This window comes from Prionailurus bengalensis, chromosome B1 (assembly GCF_016509475.1).
Source record: "Prionailurus bengalensis isolate Pbe53 chromosome B1, Fcat_Pben_1.1_paternal_pri, whole genome shotgun sequence".
In the NCBI taxonomy this organism is placed as follows: domain Eukaryota; kingdom Metazoa; phylum Chordata; class Mammalia; order Carnivora; family Felidae; genus Prionailurus; species Prionailurus bengalensis.
This window is the reverse complement of record NC_057344.1, coordinates 154581871-154604373: the sequence shown is the minus strand read 5'-3', so window position 1 is coordinate 154604373 and position 22503 is coordinate 154581871. Positions and strand designations below refer to the sequence as shown.

Genomic DNA, 22503 nt, shown 5'->3' with positions numbered 1-22503 from the left:
ATATGGTATTTCTATTTTTAATTTAATTTTTGAGAAACCTCCATCTACTTTCCACTGTGGCTGTACCATAAAAGATATTCTTATCAACCAAGGCATCCCATGGGTTCAGAGATTATCTCTCAGGAGCTGGTCAAAGCCATTCCTGTTCCCGCCTGGGTGGCTCATTTGGTTAAGTGCCCAACTCTTGATTTCGGTTCACATCATGATATTAGGGTCATGAGATTGAGCCTGGCATCAGGCTCCATCCTGAAAGTAGAGCCTGCTTAAGATTCTCTATCTCTCTCTCTCTCTCTCTCTCTGCCCCTTTCTCAACTTGTGCTTTCTCTCTCTAAAAAATAAAAAAATAAATTAAACGAAATTTAAAAAGCCATTCCTACCACTTGGCAATGAGAAAAAAATGAAATCTTGCCAGTTGCAACAACATAGATGGAACTGGAGGGTATTATGCTAAGTGAAATAAGTCAGAGAAAGACAGATATCACATGTTTTCACTCAAGTGTGGAATTTGAGAAACTTAACAGAAGACCATGGGAGAAGTGAAGGGGAAAAAATAGTTTCAGACAGGGAAGAAAACCATAAGAGACTCTTTTTTTTTTCAGTCTTCCATACAATTTTATTTTCTCCCTTTAACCATAATAATATGATATCCAAATTTTGTCTTAACGGGAGGATCTGTAAACACAGGTTTATCCAGCCCACTTACGGGCTAGGCAAATGCTGCTTCTTGAAATGGTCCCACCTTGGTACCTCTGGTCATCCAACCCAAGTCACCCCCTTGCCTGGCTTTATCTCTACTATACTGTGCGGCCACTTCATTGAATCTCATTCCAGACTTCAACTTTTCCATGGCTTGCATGATTTTCCCATGTTTTTCACACAGAATGTGTCTGACCTTTATTGCATTGCCACCACCTTTGGGACCCTGAGCCTTCTTGTCAGAACTGTCACTCCCAGAGGCTGCTCCCCCTTCCCCCCCTTTCCTGGAACTGCTTTTTCCCTTGGGCGGCATCTTCAAATCTTGCAGCTGTACTGTCAAAGGCTTCAGTTGCCTCTAAAAGACTCTTAAATACAGAGAACAAACTGAGGGTTGATGGAAGGGATGGGTGGGAAGGGCGGGCTGGGGAGGGGAAAATGGGTGATGGGTATTGAGGGCACTTGTTGGGATGAGCACTGGGTGTCATATGTAACCAATGAATCATGGGAATCTACTCCCAAAGCCAAGAGCACACTGTATATACTGTATGTTGGCTAACTTGACAATAAATTATATTTAAAAAAAGAATTTAAAAAGCCATTCTTGAAGAAGTTTAGAATGTGCAGGGTTTAGGCAACCCAGAACTACTGATCTAACCCTTTGCTGTACAATTTCCAAGTAGTTCAGTGATAAAGTATTTTTAAATAAAAAGAAGTTACAACTCATGAGATTTAACTTAAAGCTCTGAGGGGATATTAAATCAATTTTTATAGAGCCAGTTTCCTACAAAATGTCAACTGTAGTTGCACCGTAATATAATAAAAGACCTAGTCATAAAAATCACATTTAGTGGTAGGAGAGGATACTCTATAAATGATTTGAGTGATTTTGTTAATATTTGACATACCTAAGCATTTGTTTTTGTATTTATATATGGAATCAGTTCTTATATTCTTCTAAAAAATTCAATTTAGTGCATTATTATCAAGCTTTATCATCATATTATTTTCATTATAAAAAGCAGTAGCAAAAACAAAATTATATTCTTTGAAATTTACATACAATATACTAAATTGACTGGCATATTGTAATTAGGAATGGGATCGAATATACATATAATAAAGTGGTAAAAGAGTAACCATTCTTATGTAAAGTTATAATGATATATTTATGATTTATAGTACATCTAGTTCATAATATTCATAGTATATTAAAGATTCATCACTTTTATCATATATTTCTTATGATTTACACATTTATATGTCTTCTAATGGTAACCAAAAATTGGCATTTTTGCTTATATTGGATACTTAAAGTGAGGTTCACATTTATGTCCTATAATAATTTTTTGGTAAACTTCTCATTTTTATAGTTTGAGGAAATTCATTTATTGAGAAAAATGTTTTTAATTTTATACATTCAAAATAATAAGCACGTTGAAATGCCATGAATTAATAGTATAAGATCAAACACTGTGACAAAGTTATTTTCAGTATATAGTCGTGTGTTTTAGGCTTTGTCCACAATAAAATTATGCATGCTTTCCTTTTAGCTGTTCATGCTACTTTCAATAGCTTTAATGCATAATAATTTATCTGCAATCTAAATGCCATCTACTTCAAAGTAGGATTTAAGCTGACAATATGTAATTATTTAGAGAACTCTATTGAAGTACTAATATGTTTGAAGATTTCTAGGTGTACAGAAAAAATTTGCCTGTTTTATTATGCCAACTTTACTAGCCTTCAATGTTCTAGGATGAGAAAAAAGAAAAATAATCCATTTTTAGGTTACTCTTACCTATTGAAAACTATGTGGATACTCTCAAACACGTTTCATGGTGGTAATTTTATTAACTATCATCTAGGAACGTGGAATGTGACATGCTGATGGGAAAAGTGGAAGAAAATGAGGCAGGAGAGATAAGTAATATATTTATGGAAGTCCTTTAAACTCTGTGATCCACTATGCTCTTTTTCTCCTGAGGGCATTGGGAACTCATAGAATGTTCCGAGTGGCAGATAATATTACTTAGGTATTGGTGGAAAGGGCTAATGTACTTTAAGTTTGGGGGAAACATATTTGAGTTTGATGAAAATGGTGAAAATATAGTATTTGATCTAAAATAAGAGATCTAAAAATAAGAGTGGGTAACTAGAAAATGACTTAATATTTTTTCCAACTATAAAATCATGTAAACCAAACCCATTTGACCCATCACATGCAATGTAAACTCCATGAGAACTGAAATTTCATTTTCTATTGTTAAAGTAATTAAACAAAGAGGCCATTAGACTGAGGTAGATTTAATGCATGCACAGTCTATGCAAGCAAACTGAAACGTAAGCCAGAGTAAACTCCTATAAATGCCTCAAGGCTAAGAAATTAAAACCTAAGAACAACTGGGCACCTGGGTGGCTCAGCAGGTTAAGCATCCCACTTCGGCTCAGGTCATGATCTCACAGCTTGTGAGTTCGAGCCTGGCGTCGGGCTCTATGTTGATGGCTCAGAGCCTGGAGCCTGCTTCAGATTCTGTGTCTCCCTCTCTCTCTGCCCCTCCCCTACTCTCTCTCTGTCTCTCAAAAATAAATAAATGTTAAAAACATTTAAAAAAATGACAAAATCAACTAATCACAGTCAACTAGTCTTTCCCAAATTAAGCAACCACTTGAGCTTTACTTCCATGGCAAATCTACAAGAGTCTTTGCCTTACGTTCTGTTGGCTCCTAACCATTTTCATTTTGGCACTGACAGATTCAAATACATGTTTGTTCAAATATATTCTTCAAACATTTTTTAAAAAAATTTTTAGTGTTTATTTTTGAGAGAGAGACAGAGAGTGGGCGGGGGAGGGCCAGAGAGAGGGAGACACAGAATCGCAAGCAGGCTCCAGGCTCTGAGGTGTCAGCACAGAGCCCAACGGTGAGAACATGACCCAGTGGAAGTCAGACTCCCAACAGACTGAGCCACCAGGCGCCCCTCTTCAAAAATCCCAATGTACAATTTATCTTGTAACACTATCCTCTTTATCATTGATCTCCATGACACCTGGAACATAGGTGCACAATAAAATTTTGAATAAAGTATGAAAATGGTGATTGTTCAAAGCTGCATAATACTGTAATATCTAAGGCTTAGTTCTTAAGGAATAACCAATGAAGGAAAGAGGTTGAAAGGATGGTGGTTGATATTAAAGCACCAATTTGAATGTTAAATACATTTTGAAGAACACAAAGTAGAATATGCCAAATAAAGGAGAATGGTGCTATGAATATAAATATCATTGTATCTTGAATATAGTGATTCTGGTTTGCAAATGAACACATTATAAGTAATTTAGAGCATAAAAAATAAGGCCTGGGAAGCCATAGTCAGGTTGGGTAAATGAATTATGCTCAGAACACTCAAAATAGAGAGTTGAATTTGGTTATGAACATTTTTCAGTTTACAGTTTCTTTTTCCTTTAATGTTTATTTATTAAATAATAATAAATTTATTATTTTCATTTCTATTATTTATTTTATTTATTATTTTTATTTTATTTTTCTTTAATATTTATTTATTAAATAATAATAAATTTATTATTTTTATATTTGAGACAGAGTGCAAATAAGGAAGGGGGGATACAGAATCTGAAGCAGGCTCCAGGTTCTGAGCTGTCAGCACAGAGTGTGACGTGGGGCTCGAACCCACGAGATATGAGATCATGACATGAGCCGAAGTTGGATGCCCAACCTACTGAGCCACCCAGGTGCCCCACTAGTTCACAATTTCTGATATACTTCAGTTAGCACAGAACATCCTCAGGAATCCTTTTATGCATTTGTATCTTCTCTATTTCCATAGTTTATTTTTATTTGTTTTCATTTTCAGTTACTTTTACAGCTAGTGCAGTAAATGTAGCATTTTTAGAAATTTAAAATTATTAGAAAAAACTGAACATTTTGATTTGACCTAGAAAGAGTCACAATTTTAATCTTAACATTTATTTCACACCCTGAAAGAATTATGCTACAGTATATAGAACTTAATTTTTTTCTATACAAATGTTTAAAATATGACAATTAATAAGATACTAATAGAAATTACATTTAAGGGTATTAACATTCAAAAAGAGTAAGACAGGCTATGCTTTTGACACAATTGGGCCATTTGGATGGATAGTATATATCAAAATTGGTCATATCTTTACTGTAAATTTTTTTATTTGTTCTCATTGACAATTTTCCTCCAGATTTAAATCTCATGGCCATGTTTATGTAAACTATTTGTTGATAGGCACATTTTTGTTTGTTTGTTTTCTTTTCAATTATAGGTGTTTTTTTAATTATTTATTTGAGAGAGGGAGAACTCAAGTGTGAGAGAAAGTGAAGGAGGGGCAGAGAGAGGGAGAGAGAGAAGCCCAAGCAGGCTCCATTCCAATAGTGTATAGCCCCAAGCAGGGCTTGATCTCACAAACTATGCAATCATGACCTGAACCGAAATCAAGAGTCGGATGCTTAACAGACTGAGCCACCCAGGTGCCCCAGTGATAATCACATTTCTATGTCCTGGATATGTTTTTTTCCCCAATAAATTCATTTTTTAAAAATTTACATCCCAGTTAGATAGCATACAGTGCAACAATGATTTCAGGAGTAGATTCCTTAATGCCCCTTACCCATTTAGCCCATGCCCCTTCCCACAACCCTCTATGTCCTGGATATCTTTAACTAAAGTTACCATGTGCCAGTTGGTCTAGCACAATCTTGGTTTATGCCTCTCATCTAAAATTAATGATTAACAGTGTCCCACTTTCATTTCCAAATCTCCCAATTTCTATGGTAAGTTTATAAAATATGTTGTCACCCAATTTTCAATCTAATACAAAGAAGTTTCTTAAGATGCTCCAATTTTGAGGTGGTGGTGAGAGAGAGGGAGAAGGGAATATGTAGATGAGGAAATTAATTTAAAATTGAGTAAATCAGTAATGAAACAGTACTTTACTGCAGTTACTGAGTCAGAAATAATATTGCATCACTAAATTATAAATTAAAATACTGAGAGGATCTTCATTAGTGTAGAATCAAGATAATGCTGCATAGTGATTGAGGTCGATCAACAAATCAGATGTATGATGGTGAATCCAATAGTCTGTACACTGTCTCATGAAGGAATCTAAGTTCCATTGCAATTTAGATAATTGAAGATTTGATATATTTTTATTCTATGTTTCTGTACTTATAAATGAGTTCCTGAGCCACATGATTCCCGGTACCCTGATGCACCCTTTAATCGGAAAACACACACATACATACACACACAGAAATTGTAGTATATGCAGTTCATTTTCGTTCGTTATTGCATAAGCTGTTTCTTTAATTCTTTTTCTCTGCCTTATTTATTGATCTTATTTATTACACTTGGTTTAACAAAGAATAAATAATTACTGTTAATTGCTATTTCATGTTCCACTGGATATTTCTTTAGAAATGTATGATATGCCTTGTGTATTATACATGCTTTCATGTCCCCAGCTAGGTTATGACTTTCTGGAATTTGAGGTAATGTGTGTTATTCAGATTTCTATCCTCTGATGCCTATAAAAACATACACTCTTTAATAGGAATGCAAAAAATATCTATTATCTTAGAAGCCATAATCATAGAAATACAATTATTTGATAAAGTCAACTACGTGGAGTTTTTTGTTTAAAAATTCTCTTTGTTCTTTGAAAATTAATTACTTAGGATTTTTACAGCCTTCTTGTCTAATTTGCTTACAGGTGGTTCTAATACCTGTAATGTTTTATTTTTATTTTCCTGTAAAAACAGGGTCAGTTTTTATGAAGAGTTCTATAATTTTGTGTTTAAGGAGAAGGGTGTCTTATTTTGGATATATTAAAATTCAATCACACACAAATATTTTAGCACATCATGTTTTCACATGAGGTGTGAATATTTTAAAACCTGCCACAAAGTAACATGTAACATTTGTAAGTAAGCTGGTATAGATTTAAGCTCTTTCATCTGTCAGATTTTTTATTCTTGTTAATTCTGGCAGAGCTAAAGCAAAATTAATAGGTTTATAATTCAGCCAAATAGAATCTAATGAACCAGATTTTATAATCAATAGCTTTATAAAAGTAATTCAATCAAATTCGTATGTAATAAAAAAGAAATGGTTTAGAGTTAATCAACTGAGTTAAAATGAATTATTTCTACATTTATATTCTTGTTACCTATTTAGACTTAGTGTTGCTTCTTGATTACTTCTGATCCTAATGTATCATGTTATTAGCTATGCTGAAGGTCATTTATATTTTCCCACTGAGAGGAAGAAGTTGGAAAGGAAGGGAAGAAAAGAAAAATTAAATAGGAGAAAAAAAAAGGAGTCTTGAAATTGGTAGTTCTAGTCATCAGTGAGCTGGAAAGAGAAAACAACAAAAGCCTTTGTTGTAATGACTGAAGAGGAGTAAAAGTAACTTAATAAAACCAGTGTGCTTCAAATGCCAGAACTGAGGTATAAATATTAAATGTATACTCTGTACCGCTCAAAGTCAGAGGAAAATCAGTCCTTATTTCTCCTCCTCCTCCTCCTCCTCCTCCTCCTCTTCCTCCACCTCCTTTTTGTAGTTCCTGACACCCAGAAACTATTTGTTACTGAAGTGATCATTTTCATTTCCTTTAATTCCAAAAATAATCTTATAAATTTTAAGTTGCCATCTTTCTATCAAAAATGAAGGAAATGGGGATTAAAGAAAAAAATAATAAAACAACTAACATGTGTGATGTCCACAAACTGAAGAGATAAAGAGCCAGACTATTTGTCTCTAAAACATTGCACTTTTGCTTGGTTTTTCTTTTCAAAGGCTATGCTCCTTTTTTGAGGCAGAAAATTTGGAGTGGTATAGAATCAAAACCCTCCATAGGTCTTCTAGCATTTCCTGTACATCTGATTTGGCCCATATGAAAGGATGAGAGTTTGTGTAAGAGGATATTTCTCAAGGAACACTCATCAGAAAATGTGGATGTTTCAGGACAGCTCTTATTAAACTAGCCCAAAGAGATGCTAACCATGGAAAAACTGTTCTCTCTATGATATATCTTAGTTACTATTCAAAGATTTTTCTATTTGCCTCATGTATCAGAGTGATTTGAGGTTACCTTTAAAAATTTAGATTATTCTAGAGCTATGCTGGAGAAGCAGTTTTTCCAGGGATATTTCAGCAACACCATACGCCACATCCTCATACTAGATAGTTGCCCAAAACAACCCATGACTTGCCTCCCCCTGAAAAGATCCATGAAGTTATCACAGCCTGTGCACTTATTTTTAAGCCATTTTGCATTTAAAATGTGCTTATGCTTGGATTGGTACAGTCCCTTTGCCATTTAGGCTAGTTTTAAATCAATTACATTGCAATTTGCTTTTAGACTCTATTGCTCTGACAATAATTTGTATTATTTTACCTAACTCTTAAGAGTTTTAGCAGTGTCAGTGCGCCTGGGTGGCTCAGTCAGTTGAACGTCCGACTTCGGCTCAGGTCATGATCTCACAGCTCTTGAGTTTGAGCCCCGCGTCAGGCTCTGTGCTGACAGCTAGGAGCCTGTAGCCTGCTTCAGATTCTGTGCCTCCCTCTCTCTCTGCTCCAACTTACTCGCATTCTGTCTCTGCCTCTCTCAAAAATAAATAAACATCAAAAAAATTTTTAGAAAAGTTTTAGCAGTGTCATTTTCTAATTAACCTTCAGTTTTTCCTGACATCACCGGTTTCAAAATATAAATTTCACATTTTTTTTCTGTTTCTCATTAGGGCTTATATAACCAAGCCACAATGTATAATGCCCATTTATTACTATTAATATTATTTTTTAAAATGTCGACGTTAATATAATACTCAAGAAGGGTAAAAGGCTATTTCAAAGAGTTGGAAAATATCGGCAGCATATTTAACAAATAATTACTTCAAATATATAAAAAATGTGGGGCGCCTGCGTGGCTCAGTCGGTTAAGCGTCTGACTACAGCTCAGGTCATGATCTCGCAGTCCATGAGTTTGAGCCCGGCGACGGGCTCTGTGCTGACAGCTCAGAGCCTGGTGTCTGCTTCAGATTCTGTGTCTCCCTCTCTCTGACCCTCCTCCGTTCATGTTCTGTCTCTCTCTGTCTCAAAAATTAAAAAAATATATATATCAAAAAAATTAAAAAAAAAACAAATATATAAAAAATGTGAAAAACCAAAAAAGAAAGACAAATGAATGGCACTATGTATTGAAATGCAAATATACATATAATTTGATCAAGCAAATTTATTTCTAGATTGATATTCTCTAGAAATAATTGGAAGTATACATAGTCATATGCAGGTAAGGGATTAGAGTCTTGTTTGTAACAGCTAAATGTTTGAAAATGACCTAAGAGATTTACAAGCAGTAGGGAATTGCATTTGTGTCTTATAGTATATCTATGCCATAGAATAACATGCAATTTCAAAAAGAATGAAGCAGAGAAAAAGGTAGTGGTAAGGGAAAATTCCCAAGATATTGCTAATTGAAAAATATATTCATATGTGTGTGGATATATGTGTGTGAATGATAAATGATAGATAGATGGATAGTGTGTATGTGAGTGTGTGTGTTTATCATGTAATTAGTGATCGCTAACAGTTTTATACATGGTTATTCAGGGTATTAGAATAAATTTTAATATATTTTTTCCTAATTTGAAACTTTTATAATAAAACATAATGTGTAACCTAAGTATTACAATATTTAAATAATAATGAACAGTAATCTTTAAAATTAGGAAATACAGATGCATATAAAGGCAAAATAATAATCATTCATAACCCCATCATCCAGAGATAAGGCCTTGGAACATTTTGGCATAATTCTTTATAGTATTCACTCGATAGATAGATGATAGATACATATTTGCATTCTGCATATGAATTTTACTATACTGACAGTCCCTGACTTAGGATTGTTCGACCATACAGTGGTGCAAAAAGTGGCAAACATTCAGTAGAAAGCATACTTTGAGTTTTGAATTTTGATCTCTTCCCAGGCTAGCAATATGTAGCAGGATACTCTTGTGATTCTGAACAGCAGTGAGCCAGAGCTCCCAGCAGTCATTTGATCACCTAGCCAACCGCCAACATACTTGCAACCACTCTGTAGCCATATTGCCATTCTGTTTTTCACTTTCAGTACAGTATTCACTAAACTACATGATGTACTCAACACTGTGTTATAAAATAGGTTTTGTATCAGATAATTTTGCCCAGCCGTAGGCTAATATAAGTGTTCTGGGCAAGTGTAAGGTAGGCATAGTTAAACTACGATGTTTGGCATGTTGGATTTTTTTTTCAATATATGAAGTTTATTGTCAAATTGGTTTCCATACAACACCCAGTGCTCATCCCAAAAGGTGCCCTCCTCAATACCCATCACTCACCCTACCCTCCCTCCCACCTCCCATCAACCCTCAGTTTGTTCTCAGTTTTTAAGAGTCTCTTATGTTTTGGCTCCCTCCCTCTCTAACCTTTTTTTTTTTTTAGTTCCTCTCCCCCATGGCCTTCTGTTAAGTTTCTCAGGATCCACGTAAGAGTGAAACCATATGGTATCTGTCTTTCTCTGTATGGCTTATTTCACTTAGCATAGCCAAAGTAATTTTGAAGAAGACCAAAGCAGGAGGCATCACAATCCCAGACTTTAGCCTCTACTACAAAGCTGTCATCATCAAGACAGCATGGTATTGGCACCAAAACAGACACATAGACCAATGGAATAGAATAGAAACCCCAGAACTAGACCCACAAACGTATGGCCAACTCATCTTTGATAAAGCAGGAAAGAACATCCAATGGAAAAAAGACAGTCTCTTTAACAAATGGTGCTGGGAGAACTGGACAGCAACATGCAGAAGGTTGAAACTAGACCACTTTCTCACACCATTCACAAAAATAAACCCAAAATGGATAAAGGACCTGAATGTGAGACAGGAAACCATCAAAACCCTAGAGGAGAAAGCAGGAAAAGACCTCTCTGACCTCAGCCGTAGCAATCTCTTACTCGACACATCCCCAAAGGCAAGGGAATTAAAAGCAAAAATGAACTACTGGGACCTTATGAAGATAAAAAGCTTCTGCACAGCAAAGGAAACAACCAACAAAACTAAAAGGCAACCAACGGAATGGGAAAAGATATTCGCAAATGACATATCGGACAAAGGGCTAGTATCCAAAATCTATAAAGAGCTCACCAAACTCCACACCCGAAAAACAAATAACCCAGTGAAGAAATGGGCAGAAAACATGAATAGACACTTCTCTAAAGAAGACATCCAGATGGCCAACAGGCACATGAAAACATGCTCAACGTCACTCCTCATCAGGGAAATACAAATCAAAACCACACTCAGATGTTGGATGTTTTAAATGAATTTTTTTACATATAATTTTTCAGCTTACAACAGGTTTATCAGATGTAACCTCAGCGTAAGTCAAGGAAGATCTGTATTCAGAGTTTGTTTTGTTGTTAGTTTGAATGCTACATTTTTGTATATTTCTGTATTCACATTTTTTTCCTTAAGAGTGTTGCCAGGATGATAATCTTTTAATATTTATTTTGCAAGTTTGAATTCTAAAATTGTGACCGGATTTCAGACCTGATCTACTGCAGGGTATGGGTGCTCAGTTCAAAGCCTATTTACTAACATTATATGCATTTTAATTTGTTTCAATTTGGTAATTCGGTGAAATTTAGCATGTCATTTTAACTCTGAGTCATGTCTCTGAATAATTGCTTTTCAGGACATAATTTCTCCATCATACTTTCCTCCTAATAACTGGCTTCTTTATTATTGAAATTATTTCTACTCTTATTTGGTTAGTTTTCAACTGTTTTTCAACTGATATTGTTACTCCATGATTTATTTTTATTCTGACAGAAAGGAGGAGAATCAAACTACTCTTAGGAAACATAGTTGTAACTTATAAAGCAAAACCTTGAGTTTGGGTTTTATAAAGTAGTGAAATTCAGAGATAAATAGACATCAGGATTCCTACACTCAAATCTTCAGGATAGAAAGGAGTCCTATGCAAAACTGATGGTTCATGAATAATATTTTTGATAGAAAAAACATTGGGAAATTTTGGTTAAAAATATACTGAAATTGTGCAGAAATACAGGAGATAGAAATGGGAATAAAGAAAGATAAAAATGGTGTCCTTGGTATATTTTAATTCAATGAAAAAGCTTTTTATTTTTCATTTTACCTTTTTTCTCAGGGAAAACTAGAGAATCAGAAGACATGTAGATGGAAGAAATTATTTAGAATACTCTTGAAGTTAAGTGAAACATGCCGAGATCTATCTGTTCATGTTTTTGATCTGTTTAAATTTCATCAGTTGGTTAAAATATTGAAACAACTTTTTGTTGTTTCATTGAATGGATTCTTAAAGGGTGCCATGTAAAGAGAAAAAAATGAAAATAAAATGACACCATTATTTTATTAAAGTGTGTTCTTTACCTCACATTACCTTTCTGAAATTAGCACCTTCTTTAAAAGAAGGTCATGCTTTATTCAGTGATAAAGGGACAATGACTTAATTACTCAAGAATACCAGGTCACTCAGGGTGCTTGGGTGGCTCAGTCAGTTAAGCATCTGACTTCGGCTCAGGTCATGATCTCGCAGTTTGTGAGTTCGAACCCCACATTGGGCTCTGTGCTGACAGCTTGGAGCCTGGAGCCTGCTTCGGATTCTGTGTCTCCTTCTCTCTCTGCCCCTCCCCCACTTGTGTTCTGTCTCTCTGTGTCTATGAAAAATAAATAAACTAAAAAAAAAAAAAAAAAAAGAATACCAGGTCACTCTCTATGGCTTCCGTTGAGCACTAAGCACCTATTTAACAGGGATTTCATTATGGTCCTTATTAGAATATCAGTGCAATTTTACATAGCAAATTTGTTCCCTTTTAAATTACTTGTTAACTGCTGAAACTTGGTTTCCTCTTTGTAGGCTTTATCTTTTTTTCCACTTATTACCCCTGAAAGTGAATTTGAAAAATGCCTTTATACCTATAACCCAACATGTCAATATGTAACAAGGCAATAATTAACAGTACCGAATTTCTAAATTACACATACTCTAAGTTGTATCAAGCCACTCATTTTCAAGGAATAGGTCAGATTCAACGATGTTTCAAAAATACAGAGTTCTTAGCTAAGAAACTTACATCATTAGTCTTAAACAATCTGAAGATTTAAGTCTAAATAAAACAAAATATGTTTCTTCCATTGTCTATTAATATGTGAATTATAATTTTTGTTGTGTGAACCATTATCATAAATTATACATATACATTCAATATTATACATATGGGCAACTATGGCAAAAAAGTTGTGTTCTATTTTAAATAATCCAAATATATATAATATTTATATTAATGTTATGTTTTCTATCATATAGAGTATATTTTCTTTGGATTATTTAAAATAGGACACAACACTTTCTTTCCGTATTTGCCCCAGTAACTCTTTAAATCTTTATTTGAGGGGCGCCTGGGTGGCGCAGTCGGTTAAGCGTCTGACTTCAGCCAGGTCATGATCTCGCGGTCCGTGAGTTCGAGCCCCGCGTCAGGCTCTGGGCTGATGGCTCAGAGCCTGGAGCCTGTTTCCGATTCTGTGTCTCCCTCTCTTTCTGCCCCTCTCCCGTTCATGCTCTCTCTCTGTCCCAAAAATAAATAAACGTTGAAAAAAAAATTTTAAATCTTTATTTGAGAAGCTATAACCTGGCTAGACAAGGGTGACTCACTGTATAGGCAGTGAGAAAACATTAGCTCAGCTGTACCCTGCAATAACATGGGAAATAGAAAGTGCACTTAAAAGATCTTTGGATTTGGTTAAAACAGTTTCAAAACACAATGCTGATTATTGACATTTGTTACTACTAGAAAAAAGAGGAGCTTAAAAAAAATACATATACATATACATATACATATACATATACATATACATATACACACATACATACACATACACACACACAACCAAGAATTTCTAGGCTAGGTAGATTTGGAAAATGAATTTTTTTCTCAAAAATCCAGAGATATGGTTATTAAACCCCCACTTTTAGGCTACAGATAAATCAAGGGTTTATTAAGAGTTAAGAAAGAATTGGGTGACTATCATTAATTCCCTTCATCTAGAGGAAATGCACCTAGAAAAAGACACCAACGTTGTGGTTGTATGGCCACACGATGAGTTCAAAATGGCTGTAATGAAGTCTAGCTATAGGAACATGGGTTGTAAAGCATTATTTCATTATAAATTGGAGATAAAAAGGAACTATATCTTGCATACTGAAGATATGTATTATCTGAATAATAGATGGGCATCAGTATAATTCTTCCTTGTACTTGATTTGTCTTATTTTCTAATGCATGATAGTCATTTCTTTCTTAGATAAACTAAAGGTTCACAAACAGATTCAGGTGTGTAAATTATGCTATTGGGATATTAACATCCCACTTTTAAATCATGGTCTGCATTTCTCATCTCTTTTTATCTCAGATTTTTTAGTTGAACATATTTAGCCTTTTTTCCCAAACATTTTTGTTCATCTTTTCCTCTCTAGGTCCTCCTTGATGCCTATTTACAATGGATTTGGAAAATTCTGGATCTTTTTTTTTTCTTTCTTCCATTCCTCTTCTTTGTTTATTCTATATTATTTGAGAATTACTGAACTGGACTTTCCATTTCACTAATATTGCTTCAGCTTTGGGCAGATTATTATTAGAGACTGCTGTAAGCATTTTATTTTAATAATTTCATCACATTTTCCAAGCCTGTATTTTGTAATATAAATGTGTGTAAATATTGCTCCATAACAAATCACATGTGAACAATAAAATTGAGGATTTAAAACCTGGGAAAAATCATTTAACATATTAATACTTTATTTTATTTTGCACATATAAATTCAAGAATCATTGACACATTTAGTTCTAAGCTAATTATTTGATATTAATAATATTTGCTTCTGATAATTTTAATGACTAACACATTTAAGTAGATCATTCATCTTATTAGTGCTTCATTCAAAAAAGGGACAATTAAGTTTTCCATTTTTGTCAGCCTTCAGCAATTTAAATATCAGATTCATGTTAACTGTTAAACCTCACTAGATTTTTATATAATTTCTTTCTATTATATTGATTATTATTTATAATAGAATTAAAACAACAATGACAACAATAAACAAATACACACAACTTAAGGTATTCAAGAAGTTATTGGTCAAGATTTGGTAGAGCCCCTGGTTCTCAGTTTCTATAAAGCTAAAATGGGAAAGTAGGTATCCTAGAATTTCGTTATAGACAGCCTCTGGGAGTATGTTAGAAAAGTGTATTTTTAGGCCTCAACTCATATTTAGTGTGTCAGAATCAAGAAAGTTTGAGAGGCTTTGTTAGAGAACTTCTAAAAGATTTTTCACCTTTGATCAAAGTGGTCCTGAGATGGACTTGGTATATGGGCATTATTTCTTCTTCAGAAATATATCAGTTTTCTAATGTCACATAGCAAACCACTCCAAAATTCAATGGCTTGAAACATTTATCACCTATAAATTTATATAACTTACACATTTATATTTTATCATTTATAAATAAAGCCTTTATGGTAATTTTATTTAATCCTTATCATTTAATTATCATATAAATTTAAATTTAAGTAATTTATTTAATCATCATCTCACGATGATGGGCAGTTCTGATCTGGCTGGACCCACTCATGCTTTCCAGTTAGCTGGTGGGTTGACTGGACTTGGCTGCTTTGCATAGGCCTTGTCTGATACAGCCAAGATGACTAGGGATTTCTTCATATAGTCTATCATCCACTAGCACACTACCAAGGCTTCTGCACATGTTGATAGTTACAGTGTTCCCAAGTGCAGTAGGAGAGGGAAAGCCTCAATACACAAAAGTTATCCAAGTCTCCACTTGTACCCCATGTACTACTATTCCATTGGCCCAGCTTAGATTCACTGTGGGATGGGATATAGACAGGTATGAATGGGTACAGGGAGGCACAAAAAAACTAGGGCTAGATTCTATAATAATCTACTTCAATAGTATTATTGAAGATAATAAACAGATAAAAATAGAATTCAAATAAGGTAATAATGGGAAGAAAACAGAATTTAGATAAAAACAGAATTCAAATAAGGTAACAGTGGGAAGAAAATGTCTCATAACCAATCCTCCCTTATAATGTCTGTTATTTCCCTTGTAGTCTTTTTGTTTAGAAAATTAAGGGAAAGCTAAGTTACCTCATTATATTTACAAGACCTAAAGCTGCTGTTTATCTCACCTTTATGCTGCAGAATTCATGGGATGCTATGACTCTACAAGTAGAATCCAATACAAGTGTGTGTAATACATTCCCATTAACTTCACACCTATTTACAGTCTGTTAGCAGCAGCCTGTGTTGCTCTCTGAATACAGATTCCATTGTACACACTGGGTCCTATCATAGACTCCGAAGAACTGCTTGTTATCAACCTTAATATGTGAAGAAAATATGAAAATGATACATATCACAGTTTTCTGTTTTGTAAGTTAACCGCATAGCTAGTGGTCAACAAACACAAATGCAGCCCGTGTCTTAATGGGAAGAAATATCAGACACAGCAAGTTCAAAATCTATAGGCACAAAGTGAACCATTGTTACTTATAAATGGCCAAATTCTATGTTTTTACTCTGGTTGTTATGTAATACTTTAGGTTTCTCTCTCTTTCTCTCTCTCTCTCTCTCTCTCTCTCTCTGTCTCACACACACACACACACACACACACACACACACCACTGTTCTCTTATGACCATATCAGCAACCACATCAAAGGCAAAGAAAAGAATAATAGAGAAAAATATAGATCCATTTAGTTCCAGCTTTAAGGTACACACAAGTGGTCCCCTAGGCCTAGCGGGTCATAATTATGTGCTGGCACAATGCCTGCCCTTGCCATCTGCTGTTTTCCAAAGTCAGTGCCTTTATTTACTGCAGAGCATCCCATAAGCAGACTAGACTCAGCATTGTCTCCTTTGCATACAAAAGTCTTCTCAGTCTAGGAACAGGTCAAAGAGACACCCACTAGTAGTCAGCTAAAAGTCACCTGCTATAGAGACAGCTGAGGCACATGATCAAAAAAAGAAAGAGAGAAAGTGAGAAGATAATGACTACTCTCACATTATTAGTGTTTTTCAAGGTCTTTTATGACATCTGATATCATAGCAGTCATTTTGTCATGCTGCTGGTCTGTCTCTCATTTTAAAAGAAGTCATTAAACTTTGGAGCATCAGTTGTAACACTCACTGTCCCTCTATGGAAAAGGAAAAACTACATTTGATAAGATTTTATGATGTTATTAAATTAACACAACAAAACTAACTTATCTAATTGGGATTGTAAAGAAAAACATTGTAATTTTATCAAAGCCTCCATGATTTTTTTCTTTCTTTAATCTTTCTGTACTGCATTAATTGATTTCTGAAATAGAAATTTTTACCTCAATCAATATTTGATTATTTGTATATGCCGTTGTGTATGTTTGTTTTTATTTCCCTTTAACTGTAGGGATTTGGAAAGTAATCTTATGGAAATAGGCTAAAGTAAATCAGAAGTAGCCTATTAAGCTTTGTTTAGTCTTAGTCCAAATGTCCTCTCTCCAAACGCTTAAATATGAAGATGCAAAGTAAATTAGTCAGGACATAATAAAATATCAGCATGTAGACTATATTGTTATTAGTATTTAATTTTATATTCCATTCTTTGAATGTTTAGGTAAGTAGTTCTCAGCTATGAGCGAGATAAAATGGCATGCACTATTGTAGATGTTTGGGATGTCCCAGAGACAAAGTTTTTCCTGTCATGAAGGCTTATGCTAATGAGCCACACAACCATATTCTTAGCCAAAGAGGTAAAACATCTGTATTCTGAAACTATAAAACACTGATGAAAATAAATGAAGGTGACACAAAGAATTGAAAAATATCCCATGTTGATGGATTGGAAAAACAAATATTGTTAATTGTTATGTCTGTATTACCCAAACTATTTACACATTTAATGCAAAATAACACCAGCATTTTTCACAGACCTAGAACAAGCAATCCTAAAATTTGTATGGAACCACAAAAGATCCTGAATAGTCAAAACAATCTTGAAAAAGAAAAGCTAAGCTGGAGGCATCACAATTCCGGACTTCAGGCTATATTACAAAACTGTAGTCATCAAGATAGTAGAGTAGTGGCACAAAAATAGACACAGAGATCAATGGAACAGGATACAAAATCTAGAAATGAACCCACAACTATATGGTCAGTTAATCTTTGACAAAGCAGGAAAGAATAGCCAATTGGAAAAAGGCTCTTCAACAAATGGTGTTTGGGAAAACTGGACAGCAACATGCAAAAGAATGAAATTAGACCACCCCTTCCTTACACCAAACACAAAATAAGTTCAAAGGGGATTAAAGACTAAATGTAAGATAGGAACCATTAAAATCCTAGAGCAGAACACGGGCAGTAACCTCCATGATATTGGTCACAACTTAACTAGATATGTTCCCTGAGGCAAGAGAAACAAAAGCCAAAATAAACTAAAAGAATTCATCAAAATAAAAAGTTTCTGCACAGCAAACAATCAATAAAACTTAAAAGGTAACCCATGGAATGGGAGAAGAATTTGTAAATGACATATCTGATAAAGGGTTAGTACCCAAAAATCTATAAATACTTACCAAACTCAACACTGTAAAAAAAATTAATACAGTTTAAAAATGGGCAGAAGACATAAATAGACATCTTTTCCAAAGAAGACATCAACATGGCCAACAGACACATGAAAAGATGTTCAATACCACTCATCATTAAGGAAATACAAATAAAAACCACAATGAGAAACCACGTCACACCTATTAGAATGGCTAAAATTAACAACACAGGAACCAACAGTTGGTGGTGAGGATGCAGAGAAAGGGGGACCCTCTTATACCTTTGGTGGGAATGAAAACTGGTGAGGTCACTCTGGAAAGCAGTATGGAAGTTCCTCAAAAAGTTAAAATTAGAACTACCCAGTGGCGCCTGGGTGGCTCAGTTGGTTAAGCGTCTGACTTCGGCTCAGGTCATGATCTCATTTGTGGGTTCGAGACCATTGTTAGGCTCTGGGCTGATAGGTTGGAGCCTGGAGCCTACTTCGGATTCTGTGTCTCCTTCTCTCTCTGCCCCTTCCCCTGCTTGTACTCTGTCTCTGTCTCTGTCTCTCTCAGAAATAAAAATAAACACTTAAAAAATTTAAAAAATGTATAGAACTACCCTATGACCCAGCAATTGCATACTAGGTATTTACTCAAAGGACACAAAAGTACTGATTCGAAGGGGCACATACACCCTGATGTTTATAGCAGCATTATCAACAACAGCCAAATATGGAAGCAGCCCAAATGTCCATGGACTGATGAATGGATAAAGAAGTGGTATATTTATAGACTGGAATATTACTAAGTCATAAAAAAGAATGAAATCTTGCCATTTGCAATGATGTGGATGGAGCTAGAATGCATTATGTCAAGAAAAATAATTCAGAGAAAGAAAAATACTCATATGTAGAATTTAAGAAACAAAACAAATGAACATAGAAGAAGTGGGAAAAAAGGGAGTGAAGTAAACCATAAGAGACTCTTTAACTGTAGAGAAAAAACTGAGGGTTGATGGAGGTCCATCGATGGGGAGAGGGGTCAAAAAAGTGATGTGGATTAAGGAGTGCACTTGTTTTTTTGAGCATCAGGCATTGTATGTAAGTATTGAGTCACTAAGTTGTACACCTGGAACTAATATTACACTGTATGTTAACTAACTGGAATTTAAATAAAAACTAAAAAAAACCTTTAAATTTTGGTTAAAAAAACATATTTCTAATTCAGTGGTTTAAGAAAGGCACTATGAGAAATTCACTTTATATAATATTGTTCGTTCAATATCATTAAAGGAAATGGTTTTGTTGAAATTCAGACTATATATAATTACTTAGAATAGAATACTGAGCATAAATTTAATGATAGAAAATGTAGATAGCAAAAAATAGACAAACCACTCATCTCCAAAGATTTTGAAAGAACCAAGTAGTACTGGATAAAGAACAGAGTGTTCCAAAATTAACTAGAAAAAAATTATATTATATTATAGTTTCATCAATCCTTTGCCAGTAAGAGATTTCTTATGGGGATTTTCCTTCTCTGAATCAATTTTTTATTAATATTAATAAAATATAAATTCATCTCTTTTAAATTCAGTATATATCTTTTACTTTTAATCCTATTTAAAGAAAATTTTGACTGCCAATAATCCCACATCATCTAGAGTTATTTTTAGTTAGATGTTGCTTGAAAATTAAAAATAAAAATGGCAAAGGATAATGAAAATTATTTCCTGGGTTTGCTTCTTCCCTTATTCCTTATTGGCATACGACTTTTTAGAAGAACAAAATACCAGTGCTAAATTTAGTTCCTATGACTTTTGAGTTACTGAATAAAGAATGAAGTAGAAAAAATATTAGCATAAAAGAAAATGTATACAACAACATGGTTCAGGTAATTTAATTCTTGTAATTTAATTTTTATTAGATTTGGTTATTTATAACTAATGAAAACTAAATCCTAAATCTGTAACTATTTATACAGGAAAGTCTCTTATTAAAGTAATTTGCTTATTAGGAAACTAGTTTTTAAAACATTGCTTATGTTCATAAGGTCAAGGGAATAATTCTTGTTGAGTTGCATAAACCTCAAGGGAATAAGTCTTGTCTAGTTGAATACAACAAAGATTGTTACTTTTCTTGCAAAAATGAGCATGTCTTAAAAAAAACTAAGGATGATAGGGGAAAAAAAGAAAGAGGAAAACCAAGAAGCCGACCCTTAACTACAGAGAACAAAATAATGGCTACCAGAGTTGGGGGGCGGGAAGGTTGGTGATGGAGATGGGTGGGAGGGGATTTAGATTACGGAGGGCACTTGTTATGATGAGTACCAGGTGTTGTATGTAAGTGTTAAGCCGTTAAATTGTACACCCACCTGAAACTAACATTACACTGTATGTTAACAAACTAAAATTTAAATAAAAACTAAGAAAAAAGGCATAGTGAAAGAAACAAAGAAAAAATGGAAATATAAATAAAACGTTAATAGAATAAAAAAAAAATGAATCTGCCTTGGCACCAGAGACAAGAATGCTTTTATTAACCAAGTTTTCCCTTTTTATTTTATGGCCTCATTTTAAGTGTTCCAATGTTAGGTGGAACACTCGATGTAAGCTTAAGGCAAATTTCAATAAAATGTTAAACTCTTAATTTTGAAGCTGACTTGTAGGAATTATAGAATCTAATGCCAATCACAAAGATCGCAAGAATACGTATTTTTAATTAATTAATTTTTTTGTTTATTAAAAAAATTTTTTTTCATCTTTGTGTTTGAGAGAGACAGAGAGAGAGAGAGAGAGCGCGCAGAGGAGGGGCAGAGGAAGAGGGAGACAAAATCTGAAGCAGGTCCAGACTCTGAGCTGTCAGCACAGAGCCCTACACCTGCTCGAATTCACGAACTGTGAGATCATGACCTGAGAAGTTGGGCACTTAACCGACTGAGCCACTCGGGTGCCCCGTTTTTAATGTTTTAAAAGAATATTCCTGGATATATTTTTCCTGACATTTTATCTTTATTTTTCCTTCTAAATTTAAAGTATACATTTATGCATTCTAGTAACTGACTTTAACCTCTTTTTGTCATTGTTTAACATGTTATTTAATTAGATAAGATGACAATGTAAACATAATAACAACCAAAAAAACAAAAAACAAAAACAAAATGGCAGTTTTTTGAGAAGATAGTGGTTTATATTTCTCTTATACAAACATTCAGGTGGGTTCTCCAGACTGGTTATGTGTCTCCAAGGTTTTAGGAGACCCAACCTCCTCTGTTTAGTTACTGTACCAATTTGCAAAAGTCCTGAGAAATTTTATTTCATTTTAGGAAGGAATGAGCCCAACTAACTGTGGAGTGTTCAAATACTGAGGAAACAGGGTGAGAACTGATAATGTGCAAATCATACTATCTATCCATTTGCCACTTGGCCACTCAAATACCCACATGCACCCTCTTCTCATACTTTTCTTATTTTCAGAGTCTTCTCTAGAAATTAACACTGGGTCACATTCCAGGATATCAGAGTGCTGCTTATTCCTCTCCATCAAGCCTAAATATAGACCTTTATATTCCAGTGTCCCATAAAAATAACAGGACAATTCATATTCTCCCAATACACTCAGTATAGAATGCTGCAATAGAAAATACAATCGGAACAAATAGGACTTATTAGAAAGGAAGATAGGATAACAAAGTAGTCTTCTGGGAAACACTTGTAATGATTTTCTTTACTAGAAAATGCCTCGGTTAACGCATTTGGTTGTCCTCACAAAGAGGTGCACACTGGTCAATTGTCCACTGTGAACATGAGCGCTGTTTTCCTTGTTCTGTATCCTCCTTGGCCACATGTGGAAACTCAATAGGGAAAACTTCTCATCAAGTTGGTACGGCTTTGGTAGCCCACATGTTGCTTGATAAAGCTTTGTAGTCTTAGGAAGTTGCTACAAGGATAGAAAGAATTACAGATATTTGTAGGCCAACACTGTGTTTCTTTGCCAACATCATTCTTTCAAAAACACTTAATAAATTCATGGTCAATTTCCTTCTTGTCAGTCCATGTGCAAGTAAACCAGAAGATTT

At 34.4% G+C, this 22503-nt stretch overlaps 1 pseudogene; it reads right to left on the bottom strand.

The window, feature by feature from the left end:
- Positions 1 to 592: 592 nt before the first annotated feature.
- LOC122468294 lies at positions 593 to 1031 on the bottom strand (annotated as a pseudogene).
- Positions 1032 to 22503: the final 21472 nt, after the last annotated feature.